The following is a 17,384-nucleotide window of genomic DNA, read 5'->3' on the forward strand; positions in this document are numbered from 1 at the left end:
CGTCTATTAGTTCAACTTTTTACATTTTAGAACTAAACGGTTTTAGCTTATTTTGAGCCACCTATCACACTGGCTATGCCAAACTTGCTTTGTGCACTCCTGTGGTAAGCAAACACCGGTATCGTGTGTGTGTGTATAAGTTAATGGATATTTTTCACTGGAAAAACTTAATGAAGAAAAATAATCACATCAGTGAAACAAAAAGGTAAAAATATGGAAGGAAACATTTTTCTTATTGGAAATTAATTCCAAATGAAGTATAAACAAAAACAGGTTTTTCTCTGGCAAAAAATGCGGATTATTCGACCACTGAAAGTCATCCCCAACAAAGTCCCTTGTTTTTGAGAAAACCAACAGCAGCCGGCTGTTAATGGAAATAACCCACCCCCGCCCCCCAGGATTGTTTAAATGTTTGTGGAATCTGTTAACATGAGCAAAAGTGTAAAGTGAAGACAAAACCAGTCGACTACAAGCACAGCCGGTGCTTTTCGGGGAAGAGATGTCCCAGATTTTCACCGGCACACTCTGTCTCTGTTGCTCTTTACATATGTGACAGAAGTCATAACTACAATACAAATTGTTAACATGGGGGCTTTAGCAAACTAGAAGTTACCTACACTTGATTCCAGTTGTATCTGTACAGACCCTTAAAAAGCTTTAATGTTGAGACTATACAATGCTACATAACACACCGGGATGCCATTCGTACTGTAAGGTGTAGCAATGACTTACACCTAAAGACATATGCAGAAGAGAGAATCCCACAGTTAAATTTGAACTGTTTCAGCTGAGTTTGGGTTGTGGTCCAGCATAAAACCTGTGCTAAATCAATCCATCTGCTCTGAAGGCACCTTGGAAAATAAGGTTCAACAGCAGTCCTCACTTTCTGACGTGATTTAAATAATGATCTTCAAAGTTTGAAGAGCTTTGAATCATTAACATGACTTCAAGGCAGGTTAGTTGGAAGAATTGTGGTCCAATAACTTCATTTTGGATCCAAGGTTTTCCATCGAGGGAACACCTTTCTAGGATTCGTGACTATTCTCCAGCTGATAATGTCATGACCTGTGGAATATACTTCCATTATCCATGTGTCACCAGAGAAAAGGATGAGTATAACTTGATGGTATAAGGAATAGGGTAAAAACTGATCAAAGAAAAGGTATCTTACTTTAATGCTGAGGGTGGAGTCTAGAATTTTACGTCCAGCCCTTTACTGTTGGTTCTCACGCAAGCATTTCTAAAAAGAAATTTTTTTTAAAAAAGAAGCCAAGTGTTTATGAACTCTCAACAGTGCAAGGCTACAAAAACACAAACCATCAGCTCATCTCACTTGCAGAAGTACAAATAAAAGTAAAGATGGCTAATATGCGATTGCTATTGTGAAATATTAAAAATAATAAAAGTCAAGTGACAGAGGGGAGCAAAGTAGAAAGTTGATGATGCATGGAGCAAGGATATTGAAAGTGGATGAGTAAATACCTGGGGTCAAACATTCAAAGCATCAAACAATGAACAAGAGAGGTGCAGAAGAGAGCGTGGGGAGGGTGAAGCAAGTGGAGATGAGTGTTAGGGGTCATTTGTAAAATAAGGAAGCAGCAACAGTGCAAGGGAAGGTTTACAAGATGTTAGTACGGTCTGCTATGATGCATATTTTACAGATGGTGATACTAACAAAAAGGCAAGAGGATGGACAGGATTAAAAATGAGTGCGAAACACAGAAAGAATTAGAGAGGCAGGGCTGAGATGGTTTGCACATGTGCAGAAGATGGAAAGTGAATATACTGGCCAAAGCATGCTGAAGATGGAGCTGCCAGGAAAGAAGTAACACCTCATGGATGAAGGTCATAAAGGAGGACAGTGGGCTGGTGTGACAAACGAGGATGGTAAAGAAAGGGTGAAATGGAGGCAGATGACTAACATAACATCTTATCCTGAGTAAAACACAGAATGAAGGCATGTGAAGTAATAAAAGTTCAGATGTATTAATATGTATGTAGCGTAGTTATGTAGTGGCAGATCATTTGTGATTTATAGTGGAGACAAAGTTTAAAAAATTAGTTTGTAAATGTCCGTCGGGTGTAGTGGTTAACAAATTCACTTGCAAGCAAACAGTCTGTGGGTCAGTTCCAGCCTTGGGGTAACTGCTGAATCAAACATGCTGAGCTACTTGCTGAGGCACCGGAAGCAGTTTCTTTAATTCAAATGTGATTATCTCTGCTAAATGTTTGTGTGTGAACAACGCATATGATTTTAGGCCAAAAAAAACATTTTACTTTTTTCATTTCATACATTTTGGATGTCAGGTTGTACAAGAGTAGTGCACATGTTGGGCCAGCTGTTTTTCCCTGCTTCTAGTTTTTAATATTACAGTAAGTGAGAGGACTTAAAGGGAGGATGCAGATGCAGGCCAAATAAGGTGATGTAGACGCAGAGAGAGAACAAACAGATGATCTAACAATAGGTGAGGGAAGACGAGATTTTATACACAAACTGGGCACATTGAAGCCACGTGAAAGCATCAAGACCAGGGAGACAATCAAAGAGGAGTACAGTCAGATCGAAGATAATCAGGAAACTCTCAGAGACAGGGCTTTAAGCATAGGAGCTGCTGTTCACTGCGTATTTATGGGTAATCAAGCTTACTTGACGATTTTATTCTCCAAGTTAAAGTTTATCAGGTCTAGGTTGTGATTCATCAGCAGATAAAGAATCGTGGAAAACTCCACCGCATCCATCTGCAGGTCATCACTGAAAGACAGGGTCAGTCTGTCAGTTCGGTTTAAAGAGACAAATGTAGTGTAGCTGCGGGCCAAGTAAAGAAGAAGTGTGCCTCATTTCTTTAAAATCATAATTTCTTTTACGGCAGCCATGCGTCAATGTGTAAACAGTTGGAGATTTGAAAGATGAACATAGTGAGTGCAAAAGTGCTAGAAAATGTAAATCTGAATTCATATGCTAAACATACTTCAACAGTTACTGTATTTATTCACATGACTGGTTGGTATTTACACAAAAATCCATTATAAGATAAATAAGGATTATAATGAGCTGTGAATCATGCAAAGCTACCCTGATACCATCTCTGAATAAAAACACCCTTAAGAAAGAACACATGGAACAATAAGCTTGTTACAGTAACATTAAGTTGTTACATGGGTCTCACTTTGTAGGTTTGTGGTGATGGCTGAAGTCTGCACTGATGAGGCGCTCTGTGAAACTAGAGCAGCTGGTCGCTCCAGTCTCTGGTATGTGCTGATCTGTGATGCTTCCAAGATGGCATCCATCACAGGGCCTCATTTTGGCACGGCCAGAAAACCTGAACGAGATCAGCGAAGCGAACAAAGGTGCGTTCAGTAAAACTGTGGCTCGCTGGCAGAGGGCCAGGCGGATGATTTAAATCAGTAACAATACCACAGCGTGGAAACACGTCATTACAAGCATATGATCTGCACTGATGATGTTAATCACATAATATCATTGGGTCACTGCCTCCTCAGTATGTGGATACGTGCAAAATGTCCCATTACCTGTTCATATAAACCAGGGGTGCCCAATCCAGGTCCTCGAGAGCTACCGTCCTGCAGCTTTTAGATGCATCCTTGTTCCCACACACCTGAATCAAATGAATGGCTTGTTATCAGGCCTTTGCCAAACATGATGGCATGCTGAAGAGATCAAACCATTTGATTCAGCTGTGTTGGAGTAGGGATGCATCTAAAAGCTGCAGGATAGTAGCTCTCGAGGACCGGGATTGGGCACCCCTGATATAAACAATTTCAATTAAAAAAATGTTGTCTTTTGTTTATCTATTTCCTGTAGCGATTAATATTTTATAATAACATTTGAATATTTATTACTAATAATATAATAATATTTTATATTTTAATGATAATAACATTTCAATAACAACAATAATTTTTTTTAATTTTTTATCACTTGCTTACACAGTTTGTAAGTCTGTGTGCTTAAACTGAACTGGTATTTGAAGACTGGTATTGAGTCACATCTCTATAAATAGTAACACAAAGACTTCACTACTCTCAATCTTACAATAACAGACTCAGGAGGGGTTTTTTTTTTTACTTTCCTGGATGATGTCATGCAAACATGCCACACAAGAACACATTAACCCGGTGCAGAGGATTTAACATTTAAGAGGCCGGTTTCCTTTTCTAACATTTGTACAGTGAACCTGAGCGCCAATTTTTTAAGTGATGCATTCATGCAGAAACTTCTAAGAACAGCTTCTCGTTTACTCAGAAGATTTTGTCAGCGTACCAATCTCAACATCAGTCACCTCAAGGTGCTTTATATTGTAAGGTAGACCCTACAATGTCAAAGAAAAACCCAACTATCATATGACCCCCTGATTGTTAAATCAGATATATATGTACACATTTTTTGTGTAAAGACTGTTTGAAGTTATGCCAACAGTTTCCTCTTGTGTTTGAGAAGTCTTCTAACATTGGTTCAATTTAATAATGAGATGAATTATCATGAACTAAAATGCGTCAAAAACACAAATCACTGATTAAGTTATTAACAAAAGTCTGGGTATAGTTTTGTCTTACACTGTGTTGTAGGACTTGAGTTCGAGCTTTTCTGTATGAATGATATGCTTTCTGAAAACTCAATAAAAACACTTTGATTAAGTTATTAACAAAACCCAGCTCTCAGACTGAATCCCTCTATACATGGTAGCATTTCTGTTACACCACTATCGCTCAAATGGTCTTAGATCATCAGGTCGGTCCTTCTGGTTGTTTAAGGGTTAAATATAAAAGCTTAAGTCATCAACAACATCCTTTAAATCGCTTCTAAACACAAAAACCCCAAACGTTTTGTAGACTTGCAATGCCACTTATTTATTGCCCTTATATTATTTTTATTATGGTAATAAAATTAATCACTTTACATTATAAACAAAGATGCTTACACTGTAACACTTGAAGCACATTTTATTGATTCTTATCTACAGGCCAGTACTTTGCATGCCTGCACTTTGTTGTACTGTGTTTGGTTACTCAAGCAAACGGAGCTCTTTCTCCACCACGGCTCACGTAACACATAAAAAGCGCTAAACAAAGAAACACGCCTAGCTTCTTTTCCTTTGTCATTCAGACTTTATGGAAATTCTCTGTGTTTGTCCAGCTTTAGTAATCGTATCCTCTACTGTTTGAAATTTTACACTCTAAAGCACTTTTTACATATATTCCACAATGCACACAAAAGGCTTAAGGAAACATTTGCAGGTGTTCCAGTGTCCATCGTTCTGTGTGGGAAAGAAAATGTCAGCCCTGACGACTTTAGTTTTGAAGAAATAAACAATAGTAACATAAAACATGCACGATGGGTCAACTTGGTGGGGAATATTTTCTAAACTGCTGTAATGTTGCATTTAGTCCACTCCAGGCTGAGTTAAATAAAAAAACAGAGCTGATCAAGCAGAAGTCTGTGCTGTGAAGCTGGATGTGGGGATTAGAAAGATAAGAAGATACTGTCCCCATGTAGTGCACAGATCTGAATATTGGGAGCACTTTGTTTTACTAGTAATCTGAGATCTCATTCCGAAACACATGACACGCATAAAAAATGATGAACAATTAAACATCTTCTGTCTACTTTTTAAAAGGTGTATTTTATAACGTATTATATTACCAACTAGATATTGGTTATGGATGACCTCTGGTTAACAAGCATTTTTTATGAGGGTATTTTGAACATGTGGCTCTTGCTCACTGTGATTTCGGAAAAGCATACGGGGTGACTATTTTCACATGAATGTTTTTCAAGCAAAAGAAAACTGAAAAAAGAAAATGCAACAGTAATTCAGCTGTGAGGTTTTTCTGCTTGGGGTGCTTTGGAGAGCAGGTCATCTGCTAATCCTTGGCTGCTGCTGTCTCCATTCTTATGCCTACTAAGTGTCCTTGGGCAAGACAGTATAGGAACACACACACACACACACACACACACACACACACACACACACACACACACACACACACACACACACAAATCCCAAATATCTTTGAAATCCAATCCAAGCCTGACAGCTGTTCACAACTTTGACTGATCTTCTTTACTATTTCCTGCTTGTTTCATAAGGAAGAATAACCAAATTAAAGCTCGAGTCTGGAGATTTGTCATGCAGAGATATAGTGGGATTCTGTCTGGAGAGGTCAGCCCCTGCTTTTGATTTTTGAGTTGTCTCTCGTGCAGCCTGAGCAAGTCCAAGCTACACCTACACAGGTCCCAACTAATCAATGTTTGGAAAATAGCATCACTGTTCTTAAAGATCTTAGTGCAAAGATAATAAGACCTGAATTTTTGAAAGCAAGCCTGAAGTTTTTATCTTTAACTGATAAAAACTAACAAGAAAAACAGATTTTTAAGATGAGCTTTATTTTTCACATTTTTTCCTGTTTGTTGTCCACTTAATATACAGAAACAGGGAACCTGCTGCCAACACTGTCTCTGTATTGTGAATGGACTCATAGCCCTCAGCTGGTGTATTGAGCTGGAATCCACAGTCATGTAACACATGAGGATAAGTTACAGTCAGTGAGGCGTAATAAGGAAAACAAACCCTGGGTTGTTAAAAGTGCTTTGTTGTACGGGGCTCTGCATCAGGTCATTTCTCACACAATGCAGTGTGCCAGTTTTATACGTGTTTTTCTCTCTATTGCTTTTCCTTGACACACACATGATATTCACATACTACAACATTGTAGATTTGTACTGACAGATTATCCAAAAATACCTGACACTTACTCGTGAGGTCAGAGCTTCTCGGCCCCAGGTGTGTTTTGCTGATAATCCAGCCTCGGTAAAACACGCAATAAAAATAACAACAAAACCTGCTTCTTTCTGCCTGATTGTGATCTGGATTGCAGCAAGTCAGCTTACCCTCTGGTGTTGTCTGGACTTCAGCTTCTCCTCCGACATCACAAAGCGAAATCAGAAATGTCTTCAGTGTTTCACTGCCATCAGCTCTGCTCAACTAAGAAAAATCTGGTTTGTTGACACTTGAGATTCTTGATCATTTGCCAGATTATCTTTGCCTCAACGCCACTCCTACAGTGCTTGTACAGAAGGTAGAATTTCAATGTGGAAATCAGCCAAGTCTCCTCCTCTGATAGGCCTCAGTCTGTGCCAATGAAAACAGGTATGCTGACGTTAAGAGAACTTTCCATTTGTTACATCAGAGAGAGAGAAAAATGATCTGTCACACGCCTAACAAAACTTTGTAGAATTGTTTTTCTTTTTTTACAAAATGAAAAGTAGAATTTCCAGGTTTTGGAGACCCAAACCTTTTCTTTGAAACTTTGAAACAACAGATGTGAAAATACAACCATAAATCTGTGCCAAAATACATGGAACAAAAACACAATAATACACAGCAAATTCAAAAGTGTTAAATGTTTTGGTGTTAGTAGTCTCCTTGCAAAAGTAGAGTTAATTTTACTCTAAGTAGAGTCACATTCTTTTAATGTAACTCTGAGGTGTAAAATGATAGTAGTTAACCCTTTACAGCCGATCGGAGCGGGCACGCTCCATTTTGCGTAACTATTTTTAAATCCCGGTAGCTCTGCAACCACGTAAGCTAGCGCAATAATTTTTTTTGCATATGAAACCGGAGGAGTTGTACTTACATCTTATGCCATCAGCTTGTCCTAGGTCACAGTTTCCTTCCACATATAGCTTTGCAAAAACTGCATAAAAATCACTTGCAGCAACAAAAACATGATATTCCAGAAACACGCTTTGCCGATCCGATCAGCTGTTTGTAACACTTCCTACGTCCATCAGCGCGAACTATCACATGACCGCATGACCTGCCCGAAACCGGAAGTGACGTCATTTTGCGGAAATGTAGTTTTTTTACGATCGGGGCCTTATGAGCCTATACTTGTGTTTTAAAAAGTTATGTTTGAGTTTATGACTTTCTGTGTCGTTTCTGGGATTCTTAGGACTCATATTGCACTGCTGGAAATAGTTTATTTTGATGCATATGCTGTTATTTTGCAAATTTGCACTATAATATTTATTTTCGTTTTTCCTGCAGTGTATAAAAATTGGTGTATTTCAAAAATAAAACTATGAAGACACTCAAAATAAATTTCCTGTGGTGGGAAACTAGTTTGTGCAACTTTTTTGTATTTACAGTTTTGAGGGATGAGCCTCTTAAATTTCTCTAACTAGAAATATATGTTAAAAAAACAAAAACGATTTTCAATTTTTTTGTAGTTTATTGCACTTTTTTGCAATTTATGTAATTACTATGCACCTAATGCAGACATATTATTAAAGTTTGGGCTATAATGGTTGTATTGATGTATAGCAACTTGAAATGCTCCCAAAAATGGCTCCACAGCATGTAAAAATATAATATAAGCTCTGGCGGACTTGGTTCTATGGTAGGTCTTAAAGGGTTAAAATCGAGTGTTAAAAATGAGTGTTTCTATGTCAAATCTGGAGGTGTTACAATGGAAACATTAACTCTTGACCTCTTAACTCTGAACTCCTACAGGGGCTATGACACCAATAGAGTAAATTCACAGACTCCGCCCCCAGCACCATAGGCTCCAATCGAAGCTGAAGTGAAGCCGCTTCAGAACATTTTGCTCTACATATTTGAGTTGTTTGCCATGCTTGGTAAGTCATTCTTTCAAAGATTGTTTCAATTATTATTATGAGCTTTTACTTCTGTGGCTCTTTGGAGTTGAGACAAAGCTGTGTGAAAGGCATTAGCCATGTTGCTCGCTGATCGCATAACATTCTGTTTTAGCTAGCTGAAAGGTATTGTTTGCGGGCAAATACCACAGCCTTGAAAAAAAGCTTGCATGTGAATTTTCAGTCAAACTTTTGGTCAAATACACCTAAAACAATGTCTAGAATGTGAAATGTTGGTATAATGGTGCTACTTGAAGCCTGAAAACGATCGCCCATAAAAAAAAAACGAGCAAACAGCAGTAGCAGACATCCTGACTGGATTCTACGTTAGCATAGATCCCTCCAGAGTTTTGTGCACACAGTTTAGGTAAAAATAAAAAAGGTTGAGGTTTTACATTTAGTTCAGTATTACCTGTTGCCTGTGTCCTTGTCTTTTGGGAAAATACTTTACACAAGTAATGGCTCAAAGAGGATTCCTTTTTTTACTGTGCTGGAATTGATTACCGGATTATTTGTGCCATTAATTAGTGTCAACTAATTTTTATTCAATCTCCACACAGGATATGCTTGTGAAGATGGAATATGGGGGAGAGCAGAAGTGCGTTGAAGTTCCACAAAGGGATGAATGAAGGACATGCATATTGTATTGAAGAAATAAGTGATGAGAATGCTGTTATTTGCATTTACCAGCTCACCTATGTCAGACCTTTTGATAAACACAATTCTAATGAAAGTGAGAACATGTACACTGTTACATCTTTCAGAAAATGTTTTGAAATTGTGGTGCACAGTTCAGAATAAATGTTTTTCAAAAACCATTGCGTCTTTTTAGTAAATGTTTATTTCCAAAAGGAATGTCTAGAAGTTCAGAACAGTAAAATTCCCGCTGTTTGTCCATGATATGTTTTTATTTTATATCTATTATGTTTACAAACATCAAGAAGTCACAAGCAAAGAGAAACCACACCACAGCACATGTTTAAATAAGGATATTCATCAAAATTATTTATTAATGAAATTTCAAAACCTTTTCAATCACACAGAAAATACATGTGCAAAGCAACACAACAGTAGCCTGATATCAGACAGAACTGTCACATGATACTAAACATAATGAAGCGCTTCATTATAATTTGTAGATTCAAGCTGCTCTTCATATTTTGACCAGCAGATGTCACCAAAGAGGACTGTTGAAAAGCTTCAAGTAATGACAGTTTGTTCCACGACTGCATTTCACTGGGTTTTGATTATCAATTAAAATTGATTCTAGCTTGGATAACATGATATCAATTCATTAAAATCCTGACTTGATTTTTAAATATAAATTAATTTTGCCCAAAACGCCAGAATCTCAGGTTAAACCTCAGAAAATTTCAACAACCACCAAACGGCTAAAACAGTAATGAGAGCATGTGCACGGATTCTGCACAAAACGACTTTCCACAGTCTCCACAGCTGAATGGTCTCTCTCCAGTGTGGATGAGTTGGTGTCTTTTTAAGCTTCCAGACAGGGTGAAAGACTTTCCACAGTCTCCACAGCTGAACGGTCTCTCTCCAGTGTGGATGAGTTGGTGTGTTTTTAAGCTTCCAGACTGGATAAAAGACTTTCTGCACTCATCACAGCTGAACGGTCTCTCTCCAGTGTGGATGAGTTGGTGTCTTTTTAAGCTTCGAGACCCAGTAAACGACTTTCCACAGTCTCCACAGCTGAACGGTCTCTCTCCAGTGTGGATGACCTGATGCATTTTTAGGGAAGCTTTTACGGTAAAATCCTTCCCACACTCGTCACAGCTGTATTTTGTCTCTCCCTTTCTTCTGTGAGGTTTGTCGGCCTCCTGAGAGCGCTGACTTCTCGCTCCATGTTGGTCCTGCAGTGACAGAGAAACAAACAGAGGCAGTGAGTGAAATGCAGTCGTGGAACAAATTGAACTCCCTCCATTAACCTTTTATGGGTGGTCCAAGTGTGCTATAGAGATTATCTATAGCACACTTGGACCACCGTGTGTGTCCACACACACACACACACACACACACACACACACACACACACACACACAGAGTTTCCTCTGTAGTGACTCAGCTGAGTCCAGATGGCTGAAAATGTTCCTCTGCTGCTCCGTCAGACTCTTCTCCTCCTGCTGATCAGCTGGGACACAAAACAGATCTTTGTTAGGCTCCACACTGCACTGAAGAGTCAAAGTGTCTCATATGTTCATCTGACAACACAAAGTACAAATTTCACTCTGATTGCTTGTAGAAATCTTGTGAGACGTGTTGTGCTGCAAAGTGAGGAAACTCTCTCACTCACTTATACTTCAGGAGGAACTTTGTGACATTGGCTCTAATATTCTAAGCAGCCCTTTACTATGACAGGGCCAGAAAGTCCTATTTGAAGGTTTGGGAGAAGGACCATGTTAAAGGTGGATTGGGGTTTATACACTTTGTTATGATACAGGTAAGGCTGTAAGAGCCTGAGAAGGTGTCCTGAATGAACCTCTAAAACCAGTTTTCAGCTAACGACTCTGCTTCAGTCTGGAAAACAGCAACTACAAGTTTAAAGACTCCATCAACAATTCACACCCAGCAACAGCCTGAACAGCTCCTCCTGTGGTTTCCACAAACAGGGACAGACCTGTTACTCCCCCACCCCACACTTTCAACTCCTTCAGCCCCCCAGTTCCACCCCCCACCCCCACCATTCATAATAACAGGGGCCCACACCTGATCACCACTTCACAAGTCTCTCCAGCCCCCATGGTGCCGCTCTCCAAACTCCACCATTCCCCAAACTTTGATTCTGTTCATCTGGACGTAGCTTTTTGTGGGAGAAACGTTTCGTCACTCATCCAAGTGACTTCTTCAGTCTCAGCTGACTGCAGCTTTCCTCAATCTTCAACAGTGCATTTGCATAATGACTGAAACGAGCTCCACTGAAGGAACAATGGGCTGGGAGGTCAGTTATTGAGCATTAATTTGCAAATTCTCATAATCATTGATCAACAACCACTGATCACTTGCAGCGGGAATGGTACTCATTGCTATTGATCAGCAGACTTTGATTAATGAGCTTTGATCAGTGGTTTCAGTGCTTTCCTTCCTGCTTTGACTGCAGCTGTGTTTGACACAGGAAGACATTATTACATTTTTCTTGATTATACTTTATTCTTTTTGGGGGAAGTGCAGCTTTAAACCTTCACATGATTCAAGTCAACCCAACAAATCAATCCGAACAATCACAGGTGGGAAAAACTTCTGTAGACAAAATGAAATAAAAATTCAATCCACAACATGATTAAAAACACGATTCTCCCAAATCACCAAGAGCTGTACATTAACCACAATATATTTTATTCTCTGTGCTTTCAAATATGAACACGGTTTACTTTCATCTCTGTTTCATTAGTTTTTGTTAACATCTTCCTGTGCATCACTTTACAACAGCCAGACTCATTAAAATGAGACTTTGTAGGAGTTCACTTCCTCTCATGTGTTCATCCACAGCAGCTGGACAATAAAGTTTATTGTGACCCTGATACTGCAGCAGATCGCTCTCATCCATTTCCTGTTATCACTTCAAATAGAAACGAGGCTGTAGAGGTTTGGTGCAGGCAGAAAAACAGCTGCAGGGACAATGAAAAGACTTTTCTGCTCCAACTTCTCCCAGCATGCTGAGCTAATGATTAGTTGGTGTTTTTCTCCAAACACTCTCTCACTCTTCTCTCAACGTGTTCACAATAAACTGTGAACAGACACCGAGGAGAGCAGCAGAAGACCTCATTCAGGAGCTAAACTCAACATGAACTGAACTCACAGTAAAGTTAGCTCGGTGCTTACCTTTAGATGAGCCCACAAACCGAGAGAAACTCCGCGATGAAGCTGCAACTCTTTCCAAACACAGGAAACAGATCAGGGAGCAGAGACCCACGTGGTTCACGCTGATCTCAGCTACGATCCAGGAGACAAGGGTGGGCAGATCGATGCAGATATCGATCCAAACGTTGGTAGTGGTTTACGATCGATGCTCCTCCGAGTTCACTATTTTACTCGCTGCGGATGAAGAAGCAGCTGTCTGTTTGAACACCTCTTCTTATGCGGCAGACTAACTTTGCTCCGCCCCCTTCTTCTGCCCTGCTCGGATTTGATACTGTGCCGTCACGTGACTCGGCTACACACAGAAAACCCATTTGGACTGCAAAGAGAGAGAAACAGGAGCAACATGTGGAGATATTTTACGCCTGTAAATGAAAATGCTGGAGAACAGCTGGAAGGCTTGTCAGCACCTAAAGCCACAGGAGACCACACAAGCTGTAGAGTTCAGCTTATTTTTTCACACTCCAGTTAAATACTTTGACTGAATTCTCACTGCACACACTCAAACTGGCCCAGCGTACATTCATATCAGGACAGTGAGATCATTTTATATAGATTATTTTTAGTAAGTAAGTAAGTAAAATTTTATTTATATAGCACATTTCTAGATAGAGATCACAAAGTGCTTTACAAGATATAACAGATTAAAAAGACAAAATACAAACAAAGTTAGCAAAAGGCAGTTTTAAAAAGATGTGTTTTTAGCTGTTTTTTAAAAGTAATCAATGAATCAGCGGATCGTAAGTCCTGAGGAAGGGAATTCCACAGTCTGGCGGCCACAGTAGCAAAAGCTCTATCACCCCTAGTTTTCAGTCTCGTATACTTAATGACAAGTAGGCCCTGACTACTCGACCTCAGAGACCTACTAGGGGCATAGGGCTGTAAAAGTTCAATGATATATGGTGGTGCTTGTTGTTGAAGAGCCTTGAAAGTTAAAACCAAAATCTTAAACTGGACTCTAAATTCAACAGGAAGCCAATGTAACTGCATGAGCAACGGTGTTATATGTGAAAATTTAGAAGCTTTCGTCAAAAGTCTTGCTGCAGCATTCTGAACGATCTGCAGACGCTCCAAAGAACCTTTATTTAAACAAGTAAACAGGGAATTGCAATAGTCCAGTCGTGAAGAGATAAAAGCATGAATAACAATCTCCAGTTCGGTATAGGATATAATAGAGCTCAATTTAGAAATATTTCTTAAATGATAAAAGCAAGACCGAACAAGAGATTTAACATGACTATCTAACGTAAGAGCAGGATCAAGGATAATCCCTAAGTTCCTGACAGATGGTTTTACAAACGTTGAAAGAGGACCAAGAGCATTTATTATACTGGGTATATGTCTATCTGGGGCACATAAGAGGACTTCGGTTTTACTGTCATTTAGTTGGAGGAAGTTTTCAGCCATCCAGCCTTTAATGGTTTCCAAGCACACATTTAAAAGCCGCAGCTTAGAAGCCTCTTCCGGTTTAAAAGATATATAGAGTTGGATATCGTCTGCATAACAATGGTAACAAATATCCTCAAAAGGGCTCAAAATGTGCTGAAGAGGGAGTAAATAAACTAAAAACAGTAATGGCCCTAGCACAGAGCCTTGTGGCACACCAAAAGACAGGGACGCAGAAGATGATCTATACTTAGAAACTGCCACAGAAGAATATCGTTCAGAGAGATACGAGGAGAACCATTTCAATGCAGTCCCAGAGACACCAACCCAGTGTTTCAGCCTGTTAAGTAAAATATAGTGGTCAACAGTATCAAAGGCCGACGTAAGATCCAACATTAAGAGAACAGAACATTTACCTGCATCGCTTTGTAACAAAATGTCATTAGAAACTCTAAGAAGGGCTGTTTCAGTGGAATGAACTTTACGAAAGCCAGATTGAAATTTGTCGAAAATACTATATTTATCTAAAACTGCTGTAAGCTGCTTAGCCACGATCTTCTCTAGAATCTTAGCAATTAACGGAATTTTTGAGATCGGTCTATAATTGCTAGTGAGAGATGGGTCCAGCATAGGCTTTTTTAACAAGGGATGTATAACAGCAGTTTTAAAATAGGCAGGGACTATGCCCGAGGCCAAGGAGGTATTAATTATAGTAAGAATACAGGGACCAGTAGAGTAAAAGACATTTTTAAATAATGATGCAGGTAAAAAATCAAGAGAGCAAGAGGATAATTTTGTTGCACTAACTATTTTTCCCAGCTCTGGTAGTGAAACAGGTGAAAAACCTTCTAAAACAACAGGCCGAGCTGGCGTGGGAACAGACAGCGCAGACGCTGAAAAAGACAGGTTTTTCCTTATGTTGCTAATTTTTTCTAAAAAGAAAGCAAGAAAAGTTTCACAATCTTCAACAGAAGAAATAATAGCAGCAGGTGGAGCAGGAGTAATAATATTAGTAATAGTATCAAATAAAACTTTAGGATTACCTCTGCTCCTTGCAACCAACTGAGAAAAGTAAGCAGCCCTCGCATCTCTAATAGCATTGTTAAAGGAGGCTAAAAGATCCTTTAAATAGAGGAGATGAACATTTAAGTGAGTTTTCCTCCATAACCGCTCAGTTTTACGACAATTACGTTTTATAAGACGAATGTTGTCATTTAACCAGGGTACAGACTTGGAAACAGGCACAGGTCTCATTTTAATCGGACAGATTTCATCTAAGATCGAAAGACAATGATAATTGAATAGATCTATAGAAAAATCAACATCGTTTTGTGGGGATAATGTTAAATTAAAAACATCAGAGAACTTCTGTGCTGTGGAGGAGTCTAAAGTGCGGGAAATAACTGTCCGATGGACAGGAGACATAGGCTCATAAAAAGACATATTAAAAAAGACACAATAATGGTCAGAAATAAAAATGTCCTTAGAACAGATATAATCAATATTCAGACCCAAAGAAAAAACAAGGTCCAGTGTATGGCCTTTGTTATGTGTGGGGCCAGATACATGTTGGATAAAATGAAAAGAGTCCATGATACTGGTAAAACTCCTAGCAAAGAGGTTATGCATGGCCCGACGATATGAGGTGCTATTAACACACAAACAACAGATCCTGTAACGCAGCGCTGCAGCCTCTTTCCCAGACGTTAGGCTACCTGGCAACATTCCCGCGTCAATCAAGTCAAACTTCTGTTATTGCGAAGCTAGCCCCTCACAATGGCAAAGAGAGAGCACCGGTGGGAGACTGAATGTATGTTTACAGACATTGCTGGTAAACCAACAGTTTACATTGGTAGTAAACTGGTAAATCACAAAGTGAAGCTGTTGTGAAAGCAAATTTTATTGTAGCAGAGGAGACAGTCAAATCAGCCCGGTACCACTCTGATGAAGCTGTGCGATGCTATCCAGAAAAAAAGGCAGATTTTGGCAAATGTGAGCCTGAGGAGAAATACGATTGCTGATCGGGTTTGTGAGATGGCCACTGATTTAGAAACACAGTTTTGTGAAAGAAGCAAACACGTTATTGCATACTCTCTTGCTGTGATGAACGTACAGACATGATGGGCATTGCACAGCTCGCCATCTTCATCAGTGGAGAGGAAATATTGAACATTAAATCGATGCACGGGACAACGACAGGAAAAGACATTTTTAAAAACGTATGTCAAAGTGTAACCGACATGAAACTGCCCTGGGACAAACTTGTTGGACTTACAACAGATGGAGCGCCGGTGTTGTGCAGTGGACAAGTCGGCAGAATGAGAGTAAAGATGCAGGAGGAGAAATGTACCGGTGAGTTAACAGCAGATCACACACCAGGAAAGGCTGTGTGGTAAAGTCCTAAAATGGTAAATGGTAAATGGCCTGCATTTGTATAGCGCTTTTCTAGTCCATAGGACCCCAAAGCGCTTTACACTACATTCAGTCATTCACCCATTCACACACACATTCACACACTGGCGATAGCAAGCTACACTGTAGCCACAGCTGCCCTGGGGCGCACTGACAGATGGAGCATGTAATGATCACCGTAACGCCGACCGTAAATTTTATCTGAGCTGAAGGTTTAAATCACCGTCAATTTCAGTCTTTTATGTGAGAAATAGATTCAGAGTTTGCCGACATTCCCTATCATACAGAGGTCCGTTGGCTGAGCTGGGGAAAAGTTCTTAATAGTGTTTTTGTGCTCAGCAAGGAAATCTGTCAGTTCATGGACATGGCATGTATGATGCGGTGAAGGCATTTCAAGTGAAGCTGTCACAAATGCACCAGTGCAACTTGTCTCACTTTCACTGTTGCCAAGTAATGTTGAACCATGTCGGCGCACTTTGCTGATAAACTGAGCGCACTGCGCACTGAGTACGCACGGCGCTTTGGTGACTTTGAAGCACACAAAGAGAATTTCGAGCTGCTTCGCAACCCATTTACGTGAAAACTGCACCTGTGCAGATTCAGATGGAGTTCCACTGTAATGGGACCCTCAAGGCAAAGTATGACACTGAATGGCCCGCACAGTTTATTAGTTCCATTCCTGAAGTAATGCCCCAGCTCTTTACATGCGGCTCCAACCTTGTGTATGCTTTCATTTATTTAATCTGGGGTTTTTGGCAGCATGTTCATATTTCTAACTTGCATAATTTTGACAGGATCTATTTTTATGAAGAGCAAAATATATAAAGTTAAAGTTTTTTTAAGGTTTTTTTTTTCTGGAATAATATTCCCGTCTGTTTTTATTCATATTTATGTTTAAAAAATTGTTTAAGTGTGTTCAAAAAATGGTTATCTTGTTTGGCCTGCGACCTAAAGTGTGCCTTGAGTTTTGGCCCCCTGTGCAGTTGAGTTTGACACCCCTGCTGTAGAGAAACTCTGGGTTTGTGTGCTGACAAGCATC

General features: G+C 39.6%; 2 long non-coding RNA genes across 2 annotated transcripts; one reads left to right on the forward strand and one right to left on the reverse strand.

Moving 5' to 3' along the window:
• Nucleotides 1–373: 373 nt before the first annotated feature.
• On the reverse strand, nucleotides 374–7,534 carry LOC146702249 (uncharacterized). Its single transcript, XR_014922324.1, has 5 exons — nucleotides 6,911–7,534; nucleotides 3,168–3,320; nucleotides 2,648–2,752; nucleotides 1,172–1,240; nucleotides 374–1,065 (listed from the first exon to the last, which is right to left on the reverse strand). It is a non-coding gene; the product is annotated as an uncharacterized LOC146702249 (long non-coding RNA).
• Nucleotides 7,535–8,476: 942 nt separating this feature from the next.
• LOC146702250 (uncharacterized) lies at nucleotides 8,477–9,495 on the forward strand. Its single transcript, XR_014922332.1, has 2 exons — nucleotides 8,477–8,659; nucleotides 9,238–9,495. It is a non-coding gene; the product is annotated as an uncharacterized LOC146702250 (long non-coding RNA).
• The last annotated feature ends 7,889 nt before the right edge of the window (nucleotides 9,496–17,384 follow it).

This window comes from Copadichromis virginalis, linkage group LG9, assembly GCF_057382275.1.
Source record: "Copadichromis virginalis isolate Kocher_CV1m ecotype Utaka linkage group LG9, C_Virginalis_male_GT1.1, whole genome shotgun sequence".
Lineage (NCBI taxonomy): Eukaryota > Metazoa > Chordata > Actinopteri > Cichliformes > Cichlidae > Copadichromis > Copadichromis virginalis.